Here is a 16109-nt window from a genome sequence, read left to right on the forward strand (position 1 = left end):
TGAGGATGTGGAAGGTGGGTGGCTCTCCCTCTGTTGGGGGGGTCATACCTCTGGAACCAGGAGGAGCAAACATTCCATTGAATCTGGGATGGAATGAGGCAGTTTGTGGTTGGGGCAGGTCATGGGCAGGAGTCAGCTCAGGCCTGAGGGGTCTGTGGTGTCCCTGGGGACAGTGTCACTTCTGTGTGGACATGCTGGAAAACCCTGCAGTCCAGGAGCAGCCAGCAAAGCTGGGGTAGCTGCAGGTGTAGTAGAAAACTATGACTTTGGAGGAGTAAAACTCCTCTTTTTCTGCCCTTTCTTTATGCTGGTGGGATTCAGTCTGAAAACCTGTACAGGTTCGGTGCTGGTATTCAATCCTGGGTGAAGAGGATGTTGTGTTTTTTTAATTTGAGAGCATCCTTCCAGCCTTGTCTGGCTCAGGGAGAGGTTCTCACTCCCCCAGGAGCCTGGCAGGTTTTTAGGTGTGCAGTAACCACCACAGCACTGTCGAGAACAGCAATTTCTCTTGTTCTGTTATATAGGAACAAGAGTGTGCACATTTAACTGAAGTCTTTTGAAGAGAATAGGCAGAATGAAATGTTTTCTGGGTCCTTGGGGCTCGCTGTAACCTGACAGTGTTGAGGCAGATCCTGAGTGGAGAAGAAGAGTACACTTGGTTGTGCTCTGTGCAGAATTTGGCATCAGCAGCAGCTGGGAGCACATTGTGCCACCAGAGCCAGGGCGAGCTGCAGCTGGACAGGCTGCTGGTTCTACTGTCCCTTCCCATTTTTTACAGTGCAGTCAGTGTTTGGAGCCAGCTGTAGATGGGAAACTGTGCCTGGAGTTGAGCTTTCTGGTGGTAGGGTGTGTTGAGAAAATCATCTGCATTGACATACCGTTCCTTGTCTGGTGCCCTGGTAAAATCCTCCTGCAGTGAGCTGAGTCAGGAGCAGCCTGGATGTCTGCAGTGACTGTAACCAAATAAAAATACAGGTGAGCTGGGAAAGCCCCTGAGTGGGCAAACTGAAGGGTAAAAGAGTTCATGCTCACTAAACACTCCTTAGAGGAAACAGAAGAGTCAGTTCTTTGTATCTACTACTACGTTATTTACTCCTGTTGTTGGTTGAACAGTGGCTGCACCTCGTGTCTGGAGCAGAGTGAGGAGCTTCCCTTGCACAAAGCATGCAAGGGATGGAGGGATGGATGGATGGATGGATGGAAGGATGGATGGATGGATAGAGGGATGGATGGATGGATGGATGGATGGATGGATGGATGGATGGATGGAAGGATGGATGGATGAAGGAATGAAGGGATGGATGGATGGATATATATGACAGCTTTTATTCCAAGTAAAATACCTTAAAACGCAAAGTTTTTGTTGGTAGTGGAGCACAAGGAATTGTTTCACAGAAAAAACCTGAATTTGTGATTTAAATATGGAGAGGTGTGGTGGGGTTGGTCAGTGCAGGGAACACCTCTCCAGGCTGGGCATTTGTTGCAGTGAAGTGATGGTTTGTGGAGCTGCAGCTGGAAGAACAGACAGATGTGCAACACACTGAGCTCACTGCAGCCAGGCCCAGGGGTTGGGTGTTTTCTGTGGCTGCACTCAACAGGAGCAAACGGGTTTTTTATGACAGCGATAAAGGTGATTAAGTTTTTAAGTGGAAGAGAAGACAAGGCAGAAAAGAGAAAGGAATTAAAGGGAGGGACAGAAGAGGGACAAAAGGCTGGAGGGGTCAGGTGCTGTTATACCACGCAGCAGATAACACAGGAGAGAGTCTGAACTGTGTGAGCAGATGGGAGGGGAAGGGGAAACAAGAGGAAAGCACAAGACAGGGACATCAGGAGATATTGGGGGATGCAGTGTGCAGACAGGATCCAGGATCCCTTGACAAAAGGTGTTTGTTCCCAGGTCCTGCCAGCTTTTTCCAACAGGTCTTTTGCACCCAGTTCCAAACATGGTTACTGGTGTGCTTAAATATATCTGAAGAGAAAAATTACACTTGCTGATGGATTTTTTTTTTTTTTTTTATTTTTTTTTTTTTACCATGGAGGAAAGCTCACCTGGTTTTGCCTTGCTGGAATCCTTTAGCATTTGCCTTCATTAAGTACAGCACTGAAAATCAGAAGGGAAGGGAGGTCTCCTCTTCACGTTTAGTCCATTGGCTGGAGACACTGCTGATGTTTGTAACAATGTAAAATATTTCTACACAGCATTTGTCACAAGTGTATGGTTTAGATATTTCCGGTGGTTTTAGATACCTGAGAAATTGGACACTGAAAAAGTAGCAAAAGTAGTAACTTCAAGGTTGAAGTTACTTGTTATACTTGTCAATTGTTTTGCTCTGGGCTATGCACATGCTGTAGACTATTTGTATATTCTATAGAATATATGTCTGTATGGATATGACTGCTCCAGGTTTTATTCAGGCTATGTGTTTCGTGTGTTGACTTCAGGTTTGTACGCAAAAAATTGTATGCAATACCTTTTGTGAATTAAGAAGCTACTTTATGCTTAAAAAAATTAAAAATAGTAGTTGCTAAAAATACACCCGTATTTAATATTTAAAATTTGGAAAGCATCGTTGGATTTTATTGTTGTCTGTAGTACAGCCATGGGTCAGTTGTCCAGCACCATCTGTAGTTGTTCCATTCTTTCCTCTCTGTTCTGTTTAAATGACAAATAATTAAATGTTACCGAGTCTGTTTTGACCACCTGACAAATGATTTGGTTCAGCTTCTGCTCCTCAGTGTTGTGTAGAAACTTTCTGAGCCCTGGGAGCTGCAGAGGGCAGGGATTCCCAGAGGCAGTGGTGCCATGGAAGAGCAGGATCAGCTTTTGGGAACAGCACATCTCCAGGTCCCTGCAATGCTGGGGTTCTGAGCTCTTGGGTGTAATGGTGAGCAAAGCTGTCAGCATGAACTCGTTTCTTTGTAGAGATATTGTGGGGTGGAAAGTTCTCATTTTCTGTTTCACTAATTTGCTGTTTTACTACTTTCAGAGTGAGTCAGGTCTTGCATAAAAAATAAAGGTCATGGAAAAGAGAGGAATTCAATATTTGTTTTATTTCCTTTTAATACTTCTGAGTATTAAATAAGTTGTTTCCTCTCAGATCTAAGTGAAATATATTAAAAGAGAGTTTAGGTTTCTGAAGAGCACCTGTAAGGCAGCCCTGCAGCCCAGCCCCAGGCTGATGCTCTCATCTCTGGAGCTTTGATTGTGCCTCACACATGCTGAACTTGGGGAAAAAGTGCTTCTGCAATGAGATCATGATACGCCAGTCCTCCCTCTGAATGTTCCTGTTTGTTTCATCAGCTCAGTTGGCTCCCACACATGGAAAGTTTTTCATTTCCCACCAGCTATGTGGCTGAACACTCGAAGTGAGAGTGTTTGAGTCTTCAGGTCGTGGACATGTGTCTGAGCTCACACACACAGATAGGATCTGCAGGGGTGGCATTTCCTGCAGCTCGGGGTGTGCTCCAGGGGCAGTGACACTGCTGACATGTCCTACAGCAGCATCACACTGCCAGCAGCAGAAACCACAGAATCAGCTTGGAAAACACCTCCAAGATCACTGAGGTCAAGCTGTGCACCCAGCCCAGAGCACTGAGTGCCACATGCAGTCAGTCCTTGGACACCTGCAGGGCTGGGGCTGCACCACCTCCCTGGGCAGCCCCTTCCAATGCCTGGCCACACTTTCTGTAAAGAAATTCTTCCTGAAAAATGCTGCTTCCCACAGAAAATCTCCATCTGTAAAACAAATACTCCTCTTTACTTTTTACCATTGGGTTGGGGGTTTGTATCCTCCTCCTGCTGGGGTGGGCTGGGGGCTGAGCTTCCCCCCAGAGGAGCAGAGCTCTGCTGCTGAGTGCACAGCTCTGCTTTGGGACACGGCAGTTGTCAGTGCCCATGTGAAAATAAACAATCCAAGGGACTTGTGTCCGCAGAGCAGTGTCTGGCATGCTTTGTGATTATTTAACTTTAGAAAAATAACTCCTGCCAGGTGTGCTTCCCGCTGGTCCTCGTGCACTGACCTGTTCACAGCCGAGGCGAGGGCAGGTGGATCTGCCCCTCTGTGTTGCTGCATGCCCTCGTGCCCTGCCAGGCCTTACAGGCACTGACAAACAGCTCCTGCTCTTCACATGTTCTTCCTGCTCCTCTGGTCTCACTGGCATGTATTCCATAAGCTTTTCTGAGCGTTTTTCCTCTCGCTGTGTGACTGACAGAGTTGAGCTTTTCAAGGCTTTTGCGTCAAATATTCACCTTGCAGCCGCATTTGTGAGCAGGCAGAGGCTCTCACCTGGCCCTGTTCTGTGTGAGTGTTTGTTCTAACAGGGAGTTGCATTTTTAGAAGTAAAGCCTCTGCAGGGGCCTTAACAGAGAGAGGCTGGAGAGCTCCTGAGAGCCAGCAATGTTTCCTGGTAGCCGTAATTGTATTTGCACTGCACTGGTGCGGGCAGAGCAGATAGATACTGTCCTTATTTGCACACTGCCTTACAGTGGGTCTTTTGTTCTCTCATTTTGCTGTCATTTTGTTTCATGTGGAAAGTGAGCAAGGCCAAACCTCTGGGGTGGAAGGTAGCAGGGGTGCAGAGTGTGTGATTACAGCAGGGCTGCCTGGTAGAGATGCTTAAATGAGCGCACACATCCATCAGGCAGTTTTGTCTTTGTGAAATATTGATCTGCAATATCAATGTTAAGAGGCCTGGAAAGCACTTAGTGCAGGAAATTATTCCTGAGCTGTATGAGAAAAAAAGCTGTGGCTGATACAGGGCCTGTTGAGCCCTGTCCTGCCTTCCCCTCCCTTAGCAGTGCAGCACAGAGCTGAGCAAGGAATCCAGTGCTGGCATGGGCTGAAACTTCCAGTTCTGGTCAATGCTTCCATGTCCAGTGTTAATGATTATTGGATCATGTTGTGGGTGTGTCAGTGGTGGAGCTGGACACTGTCCCAAGGGCAGGGGGGCTGGACACTGCCCTGCCTGGTTCCTTGTGGGGTTGCCAGGCCCAACTGAAACCCCCCCAAAATGAGAAATTCAGCCAAGAGTGCTCTGTGTGCCCCCTCTGTGCCTGTGCTGTGCTGCCTTCCACAGGACATGGGGCTGCCCTGCCCCAGCTGGGGTGTCCTCTGCTCCTTCTTGCTTTTCCATAGAGTTTTTCCATTAGGGGCTTCAGGGCTGGATTTGGTTTGGGTTTTGTTTAAAGAAACATGAAATGTGTCCCTGAGGCACAGTGGAAGTGGTGCTGCCTGTGAGGTCCCAGTGCTGCTCCAGGGGCCTCCAGCCCTACCCTGGCTCCCGGGGTGGTTCCTGCAAGGGTGTTTATTTGGTTAGGAAGCTTTTACCGTGCACACTTGCAAGGTAAAACAAACCTGGTGTGTCAGCCTTTGTTTACCCACCACACTTTCCCTTTCCTACCCGTGCTTGTTCAATTTGTTCTTTGTTAAAGGCTTTTAACTCTCCCTTTGCCTTCTGATGTTGAATACATGAACATTTTGTGTTACCATTTTTTTTTTACCCTGAAGTCTGAATTACTTAGGTTGATCCTCCCTGTAAGAATTTTTGAACTATAAACTTAAAGTTTCTTTTTTTTCTCTGCTGCTTACCCTTTGTTATTTATATCCTTTTCTTCCCTCATTTGCCTGAGCAGTAACAAACTATTACTCAAGCTTGTCATCAGTTGGCCATGGTTTGGTGGCTTTCTTTATCTAGCTTCTAATTACTTCAAATTTATCTTTTCTCTTGCCTCTCTGGATGATGTAAAATCTTGGGTTTGTGTTTTTCTAGTCCCTTTACTAACACCAGTGCTGTTACCCCTCATCAGTGATGGGGCAGACCATATTTCATCAGTAATGGGCACTTTGGTTGCCATCAGGGAAATCTGATCTTCCTTTCAGCTTTCCTCCCCGCTCCTGAGGCTCCTGCAAAGTGCCTCTGTGATCAGAAACCAAGTGGTTTGAGAGCTCCCAGACCCTGGTAATTCCACACCAGCGCAGTGTCTTTCTGCAGGGCTGTTGCTGGTGCTGTCCTGTGCACCCCAAGCCGAGCAGTTTGGTGTTCCCTGTGCTGAGAGAGGCTGAGGAGGAGCTGGCTGTGAGGTGGAGGGGTCACAGCCCCCCTGGGGGAGCCTGTGCAGGACCCTGCTGTGTCTGTGCAGGGTTTGGGGCAGGGGGGCACCCAGGGCAGTGTCCTGTGGCCAGGGCAGTGTCCAGGGCAGTGTCCTGTGGCCGTGCCTGCCCTGCCCTCCCACCCCTCCCAGTGTCCTGCCTCCCGCTCCCCTCCGCCCCAGGCTCGCTTTTTTTGTCCACAAGTGACTAAGCTTCCTGTTATTCCACTCTGTCAGTTTTTCCCCAATCCTGCTGTCGTGTTGGGCAATATTGACTTGCCAGCAGCTTCCTCTGCCCCGCTCCACTCTGTCCCGTTCCCTCACACCTCTGTTTGTTACTTGTGGTCCTCAGGGATGTTCACATTCATTCCCTTGGGACTTTTTCCTACTAAAGCCAGGATTTATAAAGAGCTGTGAACCCCAGGGAATGTTAACTGGAAGCTGCAGGAATGCAGTGTGGGCCGTGTTTGGTCTGTGGAGGGAGAGCTGTGCTTTGGTTTGTGATGTGAAGCCCCCTGGGTTGGTATCTCAGCATTGTCCTGAGCTGTCCCTGCTGATGGCTGTGTTCCTGTGTGCAGAGGAGTTGTTCCTGCCTCGCTGGAAACCAGAGGCACACCTTGATTTAGTGGGGCTTTCCTTCAGGTGATGGGAAATCGAAGGAGCTGCTCAGGAGAGGGTTTTCCCTCTGGAGCTCCAAGGGCAGATGCCGTGGGGAGGTGGAGGGTGGCTCTCCCTGGGTGCTGGGCACGGCTGGCAGGGTGGGCAGTGCCTGGAGGTGTCTCTCATGGCCCCCCTGGGTGCCAGGGGCTCTCCCAGCCCTGCACTGAGCCCTGTGCACTGAGGCAGGGGGGACAGTGGGGCAGAGATGTCCCCAAAGCAGCAGAACTCTGCAGGGCTGGTGCACCTGGCCCCACCACGAGCCTTCACTGGGACAGGAGCAGCAAACAGCACTGCTGGTGTAAAAATAATACCTCAGGAGGGATAAACAAGCTATTTTTGTGTATTAGGGCTGGCCATGCAGGGCTGACTCAGGGCCTTGCCTTGCGCTGCCACCGAGGGCTTATTGAGACATCCCGAGCATTTAGAGCAGCTTGGGGCACTTCCCTTGGTGCTGGAGGGTGGGATGGGGATGGGAGGTGTCTGTGCCCAAGGGGGGCTGCCAGGCAGTGCTGCTGTGTCACAGGCCAGGGGACAGCCAAGTGCCAGGTCCTCGTGTCCCCAGTAACACAGGCAGGTCCTCTGGAGCTGCTGCTGCCTCGGGTGGTGCTTCTGCCCAGGTACAGTTAATGACATGGAATTGCAACAAGTGGGGAGGGAAACTTCATCTAGAAGCAAACAGGGACAGAGCTCGTAGGAAATGAATAGTGCCTGGCAGAGATTGGGTGTGAAAACTGACACATAAATGTCACAGCATGAAAAATAGTTTCTCATATGTAGAATCAAACCACTTGTAAACCCCAGGCTGCAGCAGAGCTGGGTATGCCAGGGAAAGAGCAGCTCTCTTTTGTTTTATTTTTTATGGCACTTTATCACTACAGCAAGAATAAATTTTAATTGTTTTACTTTGCACATGCTGAATTGTCAATTACCAAATTCCAGGGCACATACCCATTAGGCTCATTTTTAGGTTTTATGGTGGTGACACGTGCAGGAACAAAGGCCAAGGCCAACAATTCCACTTACGTGATAATTACGATATGGTAGAGAGTAAAAGGAGAAGAGCTGTGTTTGGTCTGTCTTGCACATTTAAGGAAAGATGCAAGGCTAGTTTTCTGTCAGCCTAATCTTTATCTTTTAATGGTTCTTTGATTTTCACTTCAAACCAGACAGTAGGAGCTTTAAAAAAAACCCCTCAAAGTGACCAGAGCTACTTAATTGCTGGTCAACAGAAGGGAGGAGGGAAGGTGTGGGGTAGGAGGTGCCTTGGGGTGGGGTGTGGTGGTCTCTGGCAGGAGCACAAAGCAGTGCCCTTTGAGGGGGGAACTTGGCAGTGCCTCAGGGCTGTGATGGAGCCCTGGGGAGGGACATGGCAGTGCCCTGGGGAGGGGAATGTGGCAGTGCCCTGGGGAGGGACATGGCAATGCCCTGGGCAGGGGGAATGTGGCAGTGCCCTGGGCAGGGGGAATGTGGCAGTGCCTTGGGGAGGGACATGGCAGTGCCCTGGCAGGGGGAATGTGGCAGTGCCCTGGGCAGGGGAATGTGGCAGTGCCATGGGCAGGGGGAATGTGGCAGTGCCCTGGCAGGGGGAATGGGGCAGTGCCCTGGGCAGGGGAATGTGGCAGTGCCCTGGGGTGGGCACACAGTGCTGGGGCTGTTGCTGATCTGGGGGTGCCTTTGGGCACAAGGCTCATGCACTGCCCTCGTAGGTGAATGTGGCTGAGTTCATTAACTCCTCCTGAACTGCTCATTAAAGGGCTCCTTTCTGCCGCTGCTCCTGGGAAGCTGTGCTGACTGATTTTAAAGTGGTGTTTTTTTTTGTAGGAAATCACTGTCTTGTCAAAAGTTCCCTCTTGTGGAAAACAGGTGGAATTTTTTCTTAGGAGTTGTTAAAGATTTCCTGGGTTCGATTTGGGGTTTTGGTTTGTTTTTTTTTTTCCGAATGAGAAATTCTTCAACTTTATTTAGTTCCTAAAATTCTTGTTGGACAGTGGCAGTGCTTTCTGCCTTACTCAAGTGCATTTGTGGGTTTGTCCTTTCAGTCACAGTGGGATTCTGGCTGGAAGAGGTGTCCACTGGCATGATGTGTCCTGTTACTGGAAGCTCTGAGTGGTTTTCCTTCCATTCCTGTTTGAATTTCTCTTGTTCCTCGGGTTTGCAGGGCAGGGCAGCTCTGGCTGGTTCCCCACACACATCCCCAGCCAGTGGCACTGTGCTGGTCACAGCCATGAACTTCCACTGTCAGACCTGGGCTCGTGCCATGCTGCTCTGGGGGGCTCCATGTCCACCTCAGGGGTCCATCAGCCCCCTGGGCAAATTCATCTCCAGGCTGAAGTGTTGTGTGGTGCAGTGACATCAGACAGAACTGCTTTGGAGCTCCAGTGCCATTGAGGATGATGTGCCTCCTGCAGCAGCCTGTCCTGGGTGCCAGGTGTGCTCTATTGGCCTCTTCTGTTCTATTACTGACTGCACTGAATGGCCTTAATTTGTTTATCATGTATGCAAACTGTACAGAAAAGCCAAAAGTGTCAGGTTTTTGGTTGCCAGAGGCAGAATTTGGTGCCAGCTGCCCAAGGCAGCCTGTCTGTGGGTATGGCACCCACACGAGTCTCCCTGCTGGGTTCTGTAATGCCCAGGAACCCGTGTCCCAGTCTGACAGCTCTCCACAGCCACTGCTCTGGGTTATTTTGGCACTGCTGGGGGTGTGTGGTAGTTAAGTAGAAGGTTTGGATGTGACCAAGCAGTGTGTTTCCATCTCAGGCAGTTTATTGTGGTGTAAAATGTCTCTTGCACGTGTGCGGTCAGGACCTGGAGCTGTTTGCATTCCTGAAAATCAGGTCACTTGTCTGTGCTCCTTTCAGGGATTTCAGAGGATGCCCTGCAGCCCCTGGGATGTGCTGGGTTTACTTTGCCAGGTGCCAGGCAGCCCTTACAGAACCAACGTGGCAGCAGAGCACGGCCCCGTGGAGATTTCGGTGTGGCATTGCTGAGAGAGAGTCAAGATCATTCCTCATGCTGCTAATTCAAACCTTTGTACACTCTGGAGGAAAGTTCCTCACGCTGAGCAAGCAGCTGTTGGCTTTTCCAGGTGCAAACAGGCACTGCTTCCCACCGTGCCACGAGCCCACTCTGTGCACAGGTACCTGTGCTGTTACTGTCCCCCTGGGGAGGGTTCAGTCTGCTTCCCACAGGCTCAGAAAAGTGACATCTCAGGGCAGAGCTCAGGGGATTAATTTGACATCTTATCTCCAGGCTTTGCTATTGATCCCCAGAACAGTTCTTATTTGAGTGGCTGACCTTGGTTTCAGGGAAATGTTTTATTTATCTACCGGGCAAATTTCTTCTTTCAGCAGAAATTCTTCTCTGTGAGGATGGTGAGTCTGGTGAGGCCCTGGCACAGGGTGCCCAGAGAATCTGTGGCTGCCCCTGGATCCCTGGAAGTGTCCAGGGCTGGGTAGGGCAGGGCTTGGAGCAACCTGGGGTAGTGGGAGGTGTCCCTGCCCATGGCAGGGGCTGGAACTGGGGGATCTTTAAGGTCACTTTCAACCCTAACAAGTCTGTGATGCTGTGAAATTTCCCATTTAGAGCTTTTCCTCTCAGAGTGCTTTGTTTCACCTGTGCTCAGTTATAAACTCAAATCCTATTATGAAATTAAGTTTAATAAACTTCCCAAATTTCAGTCAGAATTTATCATTTAACTTCACTTGAATAAAATAGTATTTTAATAATTACTTCTCCCAATAATGTTGGGGAATTCATTATTTTTCAATCAATAATATATTTGCCTGACAAATGCATACTAATAATATTTAAATTATATTTAAAACAGCATGTCAAGATGCTGTACTTGCCGAAAAACAAGGGAAAAATACAACTTAAAAGGCTAACAAGAAAACAGGGAAAGATATAATTCTTGTATAAACCCTGCCAATAAAACCCCAGACGTGTGGCTGTGTTGTCATTTCAGGACACGATTCCAGCAGTGATTTCCAGCGTCTGGGGCGTGGGGCCGCAGTTCTCAGCAATGCTTTTAGAGCAGCCTCTCTCCCGTAAAACTGCAGACATAAAACCAGCAGCCGCTGACCTTCAGCCCGAGGGAGGAGGCTGTTGGTTGGTGTGCACTTGGGCAGCAGGGAAGCATTTATTGATGCTGGTTTCTGTGCTGCTCAGCGCTGCCCTGGCCGTGCCCGCGCTGACGTCGGCACCGGAGCATTGCAGTCCTGTCCTCACGTCACCTGCAGCTGCAGCCGAGGTGTGGGGCACACAGCCTGCCCTGGCTGCCTCCCTCAGTGCCTCCTGGGACTGCATTTTAGACTTTGTGTTCTTCTTTTTTATCTGTCCTCTTAGCTTTGTTCTTCTGCTGTTTAGGCTATTTTTTTTAGTTTTTTTTCTGAGTATACCAAAGGTTTCCTATACTTGTGGTGCTCGGATATATGTGAAAGGGTAACAGACACAGCATTCAGCGTTCACTAAATGTCTTCTAAAATGCAAATTCTCGTACATTCTAAAGTACTGCTTGGAATACTTTCTAACATACAGTATATGTTCTTTAATCTACTATAAAAGATCAGCTGGGATTTTTTCAAATCTGTGTCTCACTCTGTGCCAGGCTGCCAGTGGGAGCTGCAGGAGAGCTTCAGCACCCCCCCTGTGAAAATACCCTGCTGAAAGTTCTGTGTGTTGTGAGGGGTACAAGTGCATCAAGGCTAAGGGGTTGCTCCTCTTTCCCCCTCTCCCACCTGGTCCTTGTTTTGTGTACCCCAAGCCCTTGTTCACAGCTGGAAGAGGACTGTCCCTGGTGGCATCCAGCTGCAGATGGGGGCTGTGGGTGCTTTCAGAAGGGCCACGGCTCTTGTCTGGTGGGGCAGGGGGAGGCCAGGCTGGGGGGCACAGTGTGGGCATCTCCAGGAGCCACAGGCAGCTCTCGGGGTGCCCAGGCTGGGGGCAGGCTGTGGACATCTCTGGGAGCCAAAGGCAGCTCTCAGGGGTCCCCAGGCTGGGGGCACAGTGTGGGCATCTCCAGGAGCCAAAGGCAGCTCTCAGGGTGCCCAGGCTGGGGGCAGGCTGTGGACATCTCCGGGAGCCACAGGCAGCTGTCAGGGTGCCCAGGCTGGGGGCACAGTGTGGGCATCTCTGGGAGCCAAAGGCAGCTGTCAGGGTGCCCAGGCTGGGGGGCACAGTGTGGGCATCTCTGGGAGCCACAGGCAGCTCTCGGGGTGCCCAGGCTGGGGGCACACTGGGCATCTCTGGGAGCCAAAGGCAGCTCTCAGGGGTCCCCAGGCTGGGGGCACAGTGGTGGGCTCAGTCCTGGGCTCTGAGCAGAGGGATCAGCTCAGTGATGCTGCCTCACTCCTCTCCTGCTGCTCACTTGCTTTGTGTGTTCCAGGGCAGATTTCTTGTGCAGGTTCTGTGTCGTGGCTGTCGAGTCACTGTGGGGGATTACTGACAGTGTTGGGATTACTCCAGCTGTGAGCAGAGTGGGGATCACAGGAATCCCAGGACCTGCTCAGCATCCCACTGTTCTGGCCACTTCTGCTGGGCACCACGGGAATCTGCACCGATAAACAGATTAAATCTCCTGCGTGTTTTACTTGGTCTGGACAGAAAATTCCTTCATTCTCCTCTTAAACTGTGAGTTGTTATACGCCTGAGTGAGGATCATATGGATTAGCAGAGATTGCTCTGGAGGGATTTGGCAGCGTTGGAAGTTCCAGGAGCAGCTGGAGCTCTCCCTGGGAGCAGCTCGTGGTTCCCAGTGGTGCTGTGACCCTCGTGCCCCCCTTGGGGGGACACAGCCCCTCGGGCTGGGGGGCTGCTCTGCCTGTACCCACCTGGAAAAATGTGATTCCCTCATATCCTGGGGGACAGCACTGGCTGGGGGCAGTGGAGGGGTGCTGGGGAGGAAATGAACTGTTGCTCAATCTCAGGCTGCAGAGTTTGTGTGTTTGGGAGTGTCAATAAAGATATTGATGGGTTGATACATATGTTGTGTCTACACAGACATTGGGGTATACAAACATTTATAGTTTGTAATACAAAATACAAATACCAAGATCAACCACAAATTGTACTGAATATTTATATCAATTTTAAAAGCATGTAAAATTTTAAAGACATAAATATAAATAAAATTTATGAAAGTAAAAGAATTTGTATAAGTACTCGTACATCCATATGTGATTGATGCATATGCTAATGCTGTTATGGAATGAGAATTGGGGTCATTTGGGGGTATCCCAGCAGCCACCTTACCCAGGGTTAGAGTGCCTAGGGCTGGACATCACTGTGGGTGCAAAGAAAAGTGTCAGAGGTGTGAATGTCCCCATCTGCATCCCTGTCCCCATCCCCATCCTCATGTCACTGTTGTGGCACTGGGGATCATCCTGTGCTTCCTCGGGGCTGAGGAGGAGGAGGAGGGACCCATAGACAGCAGGAGCAGCAGGGAGGGTTTTGCTGCTGAGCTGGTGTCTTTCCTTCTGTTTTGTGCTGGCAGTCCGCTTGCTCTGTTTGCTTTTTTCTTTCTTTTTTTAAATCCTGTTGTGTTTCATGGCAGCAGGACAGCTCCCGTAGGAGCGCTATTAGCTGTGCAAGCCAAATGATCCATTAGAGGGGTTGAGGCTTTTATGTACAAGAATCACACACAAAGACGTCATTAAGTGGTCACTTTGGTGTGTTTTTACATGAAAGGATTGACTTTAAAAAGCGTCAACAGAGTGCTGCCATCAGTATCCCTGTGCCCCAGCAGCAGCAGCAGCCCTGGAGGGAGCTGACACAGGGGGCTGCCCTCAGTTCCTTGCCCTAGAGATGTGTGTTTTCCCCCAGCTGGCATTCTGCTGGCTCTGAGAGGGGTCCAAACCCAGGACCCCTCCATGGCAGGCTGTGAGCTGGGGGAGCTGCAGGGTGGAGGGTGAGCACTGCCCCAGCTCTGGCTCTGGCCCAGAGCAGTAACATTATTCCCTGTAATACATGGAAAAGGTTTCTCTGGATGTGGCAGGCAGCCTCAGCACAAAGCGAACAGTTTATTTTTCAAAAGGAAACCGTAGCTTACATGGAGTTAAATGTTTTCTTGTGAAACACACGGGCATCAGGGTAAATAGTTTTACCATTTACAGGCAATGGTTGATGGAATGTAGCAGCCATCATCCTCCTGCTCGGCTTCAAAGGCGCCGGGCCAGGAGGAATTTGTCCTCCCTGACAGAGGGAGGTGTTTGTGTGTTTGTTTTGGACCAGGAGAAGTCGGTGTGTTCCAGCTGCACTGGTGAGCCCTGGCTGCTGGTTCTGCAGCTTTGGCATCCTCAGCTCAGGGGAACCAGCCCCAGGCAGAGCCCCGGGCTGAGGGAATGCCAGCACAGCAGCCACAGCTCAGCAGTACCACAGCTAGTACCACAGCATCACCAGAGCACCCAGAAAGGGTCCAAGGTAGCTAAAGAATAGTTAAAAAATAAAAGACACAAGAGCTCTCAAATTAATCTTATAATTAAAAACTAAGACAAAGCCAGCATGTTCCTAGCAGAACTGTTAAAAACAAACAAGCAACAAAAAAACCCCTAAAATCATAAAAAAACCCCTAAACACTACAAAACAATATGACTTTTACAATATACTAATATAGCATAAAGTAAGCTATTATTTAATCACTACCAATCAAAAACTTAACTTTTGCAATATGTATAAACTAATTACTTAAAGTATAAATATAAGCAAAAAACCAAATAAAATTAGGCCTAATTAATCAACATCAATTAAATCAATCTCCGTCTTTCCAACAAATTGACTGAGAATTATGTCAGGCAGTGATAATTGTTCAATAGTGATGGGCTGGTGTGTGTCCACATGAGGCAGTGGGATGTGCAGCCCTCACTGGAGTCTCTGCTGGCCACAAGAAAATCTTTTTTTTGTCCATAGGAGGTAATATTAGAAATTGATATATGAGATATAATATGATAATGCTAGAGGGTTGTAGGTCTGGCCATGAATAACTACTTAAAATTACAGAGTCACAGACTCAGTGAGTAAAGGAGCTTGCAGTCTCAGAAGGGAATCCCAAGAAAGCTTTTCCATTATTAAATATGCAATCAGGGTGTTTTCTGGAAGGAGATTATTATCAGAGAGAAAAAAATTGCAGTTGTATTCCTGACATTTAGTGTGGGATGTTAAGAGCAGAGTGTGCTGTGCTTCCCAGAAAACTGGTGTTGTGGGGAAGAGCCTGGTGGTGACCACACAGGAATGGGCACACTCCTGTTCACCTGTGTGCAGGTGTGAAAAACCCAGGTGTACCATCACCATCCAACACACCTGTCAGAGGATCCAAGTCTGCTAGAAATACCCTGTATTTTCAGAATGTAGAATTTTGGGAGTGATTTATTCCAAAGCATGATTGGTCGTTTTCTTCTGTCTGAGTTTGCCTTGTTTTCCACAAGTCTGTAAGTGTTCACACAAAGTGCCTTGAGGGAGTAAAGCCATGGTGTGTAGCTGGGGATGCTTCTGCCCTGTGGGAAGGTGCCTGGGGGCAGGAACATGTTCCTGCTCCTCTGAAGACAAGGTGAAAAACCCCTCCCAGTCCAGCTCCTGCCCACCAGACCGTGCTGAGCCCCGTGCTGCACCTGATGGGGTGTCACAGGAGGCTGAGCACAGCAAGGACAGGCACATCCTGCTCCCATCCAGAGGGGATGGCATTTCCTCACTTATGAAAGTGAACTGTGCAGAGTAGGAAATAAATCTGTGTATTAAACACCAAAAAAAGAAATGGAGAGGCAGCATGAGATTAAAAGCTGTACTGCTGCAAGGAGAGCAAAGCAAATGTGTGTTTGCTGCCATGCCTGGGATAGGAGTGGAAAGTTTGTGTGTGGCTGCTGCAGAGTGGTCAGAGGGGCTGGCACTGAGCTCAGCTGGGCACTGCCTGTCACTGCAAAGCACCATGTGGGAGTGCCTGGGACACAGGGACGTACTGGGGAGCCTCAGGAGTGTTTGTCCTGGGGTTTAGTCCAGCAGGATTGGGTTAATCCCCCAGTGTGCTGGAGTGGCCCATCAGGACAATCCATTGCCACCTCTGAATTTATTGTAGTGATTGGAAGAGAGTTCAGAAAAGGTTCAGAGAGATGAAAATCTGCCTTGAACTGTGCTGACTGCAGTTAGCAGGACCCAGTGACAGGGTACCCAGGAACTGCTCACTGCAGGGCCAAGGCATGAATGCTGCCCGTGTTCTGCTGAGGTCTGTGCCTGTGGTTTCCAGCCTGTGGTTTCCAGCTCCTGGGCGCTCTGGGGACCATTTGTAAAGGTCCATGGAATAAAAATGAGATGAGAAACCCTGCTCCCAGACAGACAAGTCTGCATTTCTTTTGGGAAATTTGTTAAGATCTGTAAA

The 16109-nt window shown here is 49.4% G+C and overlaps 1 protein-coding gene across 11 annotated transcripts in view; it reads left to right on the plus strand.

The window, feature by feature from the left end:
• The window catches only part of MBNL1 (muscleblind like splicing regulator 1), a 65345-nt gene that overhangs the window by 28522 nt on the left and 20714 nt on the right, over nucleotides 1–16109 (plus strand). The gene's annotated exons all lie outside the window — the stretch shown is intronic.

The sequence above is a fragment of the Zosterops lateralis genome, assembly GCF_965231275.1.
Source record: "Zosterops lateralis genome assembly, chromosome: 10".
Lineage (NCBI taxonomy): Eukaryota > Metazoa > Chordata > Aves > Passeriformes > Zosteropidae > Zosterops > Zosterops lateralis.